The sequence below is a fragment of the Geotrypetes seraphini genome, chromosome 5, assembly GCF_902459505.1.
Source record: "Geotrypetes seraphini chromosome 5, aGeoSer1.1, whole genome shotgun sequence".
Classification (NCBI taxonomy): domain Eukaryota; kingdom Metazoa; phylum Chordata; class Amphibia; order Gymnophiona; family Dermophiidae; genus Geotrypetes; species Geotrypetes seraphini.
In genome coordinates this window covers 9,408,337-9,414,372 of record NC_047088.1, presented here as the reverse complement: position 1 = coordinate 9,414,372, position 6,036 = coordinate 9,408,337, and positions in this window count along the sequence as shown.

The following is a 6,036-nucleotide window of genomic DNA, read 5'->3' as shown; positions in this document are numbered from 1 at the left end:
AGGTATCTTTAAAGAGTAAGAGCAAGCATTTTAGGCTGCTTTTGAATTTCTGCAAGTTTTGTTTGGCTCTGAGGTATAGGGGGAAAGAATTCCAAATTAAAGGGGCAGTGACTCAGAAAATGAGATTATGATGGGTATTAATTATCTTTCAGGATGGAAAGTTAAAGGAATGTTATGAGGCAGATCTTAAAGTTCTGGGAGGGTCATACGGAATTAATAATCTATCTAGAAATGCAGAGGTATTGGGGGTAATTGTGGACAAAACAATGAAGCCGACAGCACAGTGCACAGCGGCCGCTAAGAGAGCAAATAGAATGCTAGGTATAATCAAGAAGGGTATTACAACCAGAACGAAAGAAGTTATCCTGCCATTGTATCGGGTGATGGTGCATCCGCATCTGGAGTACTGCGTCCAATATTGGTCGCCATACCTTAAGAAGGACATGGCATTACTCGAGAGGGTTCAGAGGAGAGCGACGTATCTGATAAAGAGGATGGAAAACCTTTCATACGCTGAGAGATTGGGAAAACTGGGACTCTTTTCCCTGGAGAAGAGGAGACTTAGAGGGGATATGATAGAGACTTACAAGATCATGAAGGGCATAGAGAGAGTAGAGAGGGACAGATTCTTCAAACTTTCAAAAAATAAAAGAACAAGAGGGCACTCGGAAAAGTTGAAAGGGGACAGATTCAAAACGAATGCTAGGAAGTTCTTCTTCATCCAACGGGTGGTGGACACCTGGAATGCGCTTCCAGAGGGCGTAATAGGGCAGAGTACGGTATTGGGGTTTAAGAAAGGATTGGACAATTTCCTCCTGAAAAAGGGGATAGAGGGGTATAGTTAGAGGATTACTGCACAGGTCCTGGACCTGTTGGGCCGTTGCGTGAGCGGACTGCTGGGCATGATGGACCTCAGGTCTGACCCGGCAGAGGCATTGCTTATGTTCTTATTGGTCTGTATAATTTTAAAGTTAAGAGTGCAATTTTGTAGGTGATCCGATGTAAAACAGGCAACCATGAGCTGTTTTCAGATTCACTTTTCTAGCAACCCCCACCCCCCTCAGTGTGCACCAAAGTTCAGTACGTATTGAGTCTGAATCAATTTAGCAGAAGCTGGGCCGAGCACACTTCTGAGCCTGAAACAGGTTTTCACCTGGTCTCTTGCCTGTTTTCCAAACACTTATTTGCAAAGCGGATCCGATTTGACCGAGAGTGACTGAGGCACTAGCGTGCTGGTTATTTTAAAGAATGATTACAAGAGCATTGGACAGATATGTAGTAGAAAAAGAATGGGGTAGGAAAATTAAATGTGTGTTCTTTTTGGTTGAAATAAACCGAGCTGAATAGGGGGGACTAAGAAATGACTGACCTACATCACCTAACATCAGCTGGCATCTGAGCCAAACTGCTTTCGTATGCGCTGTGCCTGTGGTTTTCTGGCCTCTGACTGCAAAGGAGTGAGCCACAGTGGGACTTGTATCGCCCACCTTGTATGCTCAGTGTCATAGTAAAAGGGCATGAAGGTTGATTAAACACAGGGCATCCTGCCTTGGCACAACATGACTTTTCTGCAGTGGCCTGGAGCAGAAGGGGCACTCCTAGCAGTGCTCACAGTCCTCTCCTGGTCTTCTCGTGTGCTTAGGTGTTCAGGAGATGGAACTGGACGATTACCTGTGTGCTGAGAGAGCACCATGGGCGCCTTCTGACGGAGCATATGAAACCCAGTTCTTGTATAAAAGGGAGCAGATCAATGTAGTTGTAAGCATAATGAAAACAGAACGCCATGGCATAGAGTGGGGAAGCAGTGGAGCGTACTGTTTTGAAATTGATTAATAAAGGGTACGCCTGGCTGAGCCTCCGCGTGTGCGGATCACCGGACTGGATGGACCCCAGGTCTGATCCGGTGCAGGCATTTCTTATGTAAATGATCACAGCTTCCCTTCTGTGGCTCTTCTTTGTTGGTTTTGGTGTGGGAACTCGATTTTGAAGGAAAAAGGGATCGATGGGAATCATTTCTCAACTATCTTATCAAGAGACTGATGTAGAAAGGTTATGTTAGAACATCCTAATGCAAGTGTGATATTATATTTCTGTACACTGATATAGTTTGTTAGATGTAAATAGGACCTGTGGTAAGCAGAGTTAGCACACTGAGTGCCCTACCGGGACAGACTGAAGGTCCATCAAGCCCAGTAGCCAAACCAGATCCTAAATGCTAGCTAAAAACCCAAAGAGTAGCAACATTTCCAGAGCTGAGGGTGTGATCTGAAAGCCGCTGCATGCTGTTGCTTTTCGTATTTCCTTGAATCCTAAAATTTTAGGTTTAGTCAGTCGTGAATGTCCTAGTTGGATTCAAGTAGGTAGCACAAGAGAAATAAACCAATTGTCAGGAACCGTTGAACTCCTGTGGGGTATTCATAGGGTGTGTTCAGTTTTCCAGCCTCCACAATGAATGCAGTAGGTCAATTCCTGCTGCTCCAAGAAATGTTGCCAGAGCTGTGAAAGAGGTAAAAATACAGCAGTTGAATGGTATTCTAGATCCGTGATATCCTGGTAGAGTTTCTGCTGCTGCTGATACTCAAATGTCCATATGTTTTCATGGAAATCAGCACACTTTCCTGTGTTTATATACAGGGAATGGGGACTTGAATACTGCCTTTTTGTGACTGTGACAGTCAAAGCGGTGGGCACTGGAGGATTAAGTGACTTGCCCAGGGTCACAGTGAACAGCCCCGAGATTTGATCTCACAACCTCTGGGTGTAGAGACAGCAGCTCTACCAGTGAGCCACATCTTCACTCTGTCCGAGTATGGCAATTTTTATGTGACAATCAAGCCATTATGACATCACTGATGAGGTTGACCCTTAGGCATTGGTGGAATGAGACATTATAGAAACATAGAAAGATGACGGCAGAAAAAGGGCTACAGCCCATCAAGTCTGCCCACTCTACTGACCCACCCCATTAAGTCTGAGTGCTAATGACCTAGTACCTTAACTCGACCCTCGTAGGGACCCCAAGTGGATGTCCCATTTATTCTTAAAGTCGAGCACGCTGGTGGCCTTGATCACCTGCACCGGAAGTTTGTTCCAGTGATCTACTACCCTTTCTGTGAAGAAATACTTCCTGGTGTCACCACTAAATTTCCCTCCTCTGAGTTTGAGCGGGTGCCCCCTTGTGACCGAGGGTCCCTTGGGAAAGAATATGTCGTTTTCCACCTTGACACGACCTGTGACATACTTAAATGTCTCCATCATGTCACCCCTTTCCCTACGCTCCTCTAGAGTATAGAGCTGCAATTTGCCCAGTCTTTCTTCGTATGAGAGACCCTTGAGTCTGGAGACCATCCTAGTGGCCATCCACTGGACCGACTCACCTCGAAGCACATCTTTACGGTAATGTGGCCTCCAGAATTGCACACAATATTCAATTCTGGAGGCCACATCACAATCTCAGCTCGGGAATGTTTCTGCTCTTTGGGTGTCTGCCAGGTGTTTGCCACTGTTGGAAACAGATTACTGGGCTTGATGAAAGGGAATGGGGACTTGTATACTGCTTTTTATCCCAGGACAAGCAGGCAGCATATTCTTTACGCAAGGGTGACGTCACCGACGGAGCCCACGGTACGGACCTTTTTACTAGAAAGTTCTAGTTGGCCGCACCGCGCGTGCGCGAGTGCCTTCCCGCCCGACGGAGGAGTGCGTGGTCCCCAGTTTCTTCATTTCCGCGGAGCGAAGAAGACGTGTGTTTTTTCAACAGAGTTGAAATCCTCCTTTTGCCTTCCCGCTCGCGTTATTTTTTTCGGTTTTTCACCTTCGGGTACTTTTTTCTTCCCAATTCCAAAAAAAAAAAAAAAAAAAAACCTTTCTTTTGTTTTATTTTTTCGTTCCTACCCCGGCGGGGCCTATTGCCACGATCCAGGCCTCGGGGTTTGATTTTGCGGAGGCCGTGTTTCCATTCATGCCCCCGCAACCAGGCTTTAAGAAGTGCCAGCGGTGTGCACGCCCGATCTCCCTCACTGACCCACACAATTGGTGCTTGCAGTGTCTGGGACCAGAGCATCGGGCGGACTCCTGCACCCGCTGTGCCACTCTTAAAAAGCGCACGTTGAAGAATCGTCAAATCCAACAGAATTTACTTTTCGGCACCGGCCCGTCTATGGATTCGACATCTTCATCTGCGGCACCGTCGAAATCGACACCGACCACTTCGACGCCGCCTGAGACGACGTCGGCGCCTCCGGCGCCAGGTAAGCCGGCTAAGAAGCCTTCCACCCTTGAGCGCCCTCCCACCTCGGGGACGGCACCAGTCCTCTCGGCTCCACGCCGGGCCAAGAAACGCTCCACTCCGATATCGGTGAGTGCCTCGTCATCGGCTCCCTCATCGCCGGAGTGTAGAGCGGCACCCAAGGAACCAAAAAAGAAAAAAGTGGTTCCGGTGCCTCCCCTGGATGACCGCATTGCGGCCATCCTCCAGGACAAGTTGCAAGAGCAACTCCACCAGCAACTTCAGCAGCTCTTACCATCTATCTTGGCACCGCTGCTCTCGGTACCAGACCGGCCCGAGCCCCGCACCGTCCAACCGGTATCCACTCCATTGGTACCTATGGACTCTTCCATGCCCATTCTCTCGGCACCGCACGAGCCAGTCGCCTTAACGACGACGGATCCTCCTCGGGACCGAGCAGGACACCGGTCTTCCCATGACCCGGACCGGCACCGGTCTTCCCAAGACCCAGACCGGCACCGTTCTTCCCGGGATCGGGACAGACACAGGTCTACATCGCCAGGGAATGTCTCGGTACGCTCAGGCAAGTCTTTGTCTAAGACTCACCACGCCGACCCGTCCACTCCGGTCTCTCGACACGCAACCACCGATGTCAGAGACCCGGACCTATGGGAAGAATCCCCCCCCGGTACCGAGGAGGATGCATCGTCGTCGGACGAAGAGCCTTCCGCACCCGAGACCACTTCCAAACCTGAACAATCTTCCTTCTCTAAATTTCTCAGGGAGTTGTCAGGGGCTTTGTCTTTGCCATTGGAATCTGACTCCAAAAAGTCACAAGCTTTCCTGGAGGCTCTGGATTTCGATCAACCTCCCAAGGAGTTCCTAAAGTTACCTGTTCACGATATCCTACGGGAAACTTTTTATAAAAATTGGGAGAACCCGCTAACTGTCCCTGGGGCCCCCCGTAAATTGGACAGTCTCTATAGGGTCATACCAATCCCAGGTTTTGATAAACCCCAACTGCCCCACGAGTCTCTCCTGGTAGAATCCACCTTGAAAAAGACTCAGGGCACCAGTGTGTATGCCTCCACCCCTCCTGGCAGAGAAGGAAAAACTATGGACAAATTTGGCAAACGGCTCTACCAAAATGCCATGCTTGCCAATAGGGCAAACAATTACTCCTTCCATTTTTCCTTCTACCTGAAACATCTGGTAATGCAACTCTCCTCCATGCAAAAATACATGCCGGAGCACAAGGTCCCTCTTTTCCAGCAGCACATCTCCAGCCTGCTTCAACTGAGGAAGTTCATGGTGCGCTCTGTCTATGACTCCTTTGAGCTCTCCTCCCGTGCATCTGCCATCGCTGTGGCTATGCGCCGCCTGGCCTGGCTCAGGGTCTCTGATCTAGACGTCAACCATCAGGACCGTCTAGCCAACGCCCCATGTCTGGGAGATGAACTATTCGGAGAGTCCCTGGATACCACCACTCAGAAGCTCTCCGCCCATGAGACCAGATGGGATACTCTCATTAAACCAAAGAAAAAGACTCCTCCTGCTCGTCCTTATAGACCGCAGACATCATATCAACGCCGGTTCTCTGCCAGACCGCTCAACCCACCTGCACAGCAACCTAGGCGGGCCCGCCAGCACCAACACACCCAGGCTCGTGCCCAGCCTAATCAACCTGCAAAGCCTCTTCCTCCTGCCAAACCTTCTCAGCCCTTTTGACTCCTCTCTCCAGGGCTTAGCCAGTCTTCCACCCTCATTGCCTCTTCCTCAGCCAATCGGAGGCAGGCTCCACATTTTCT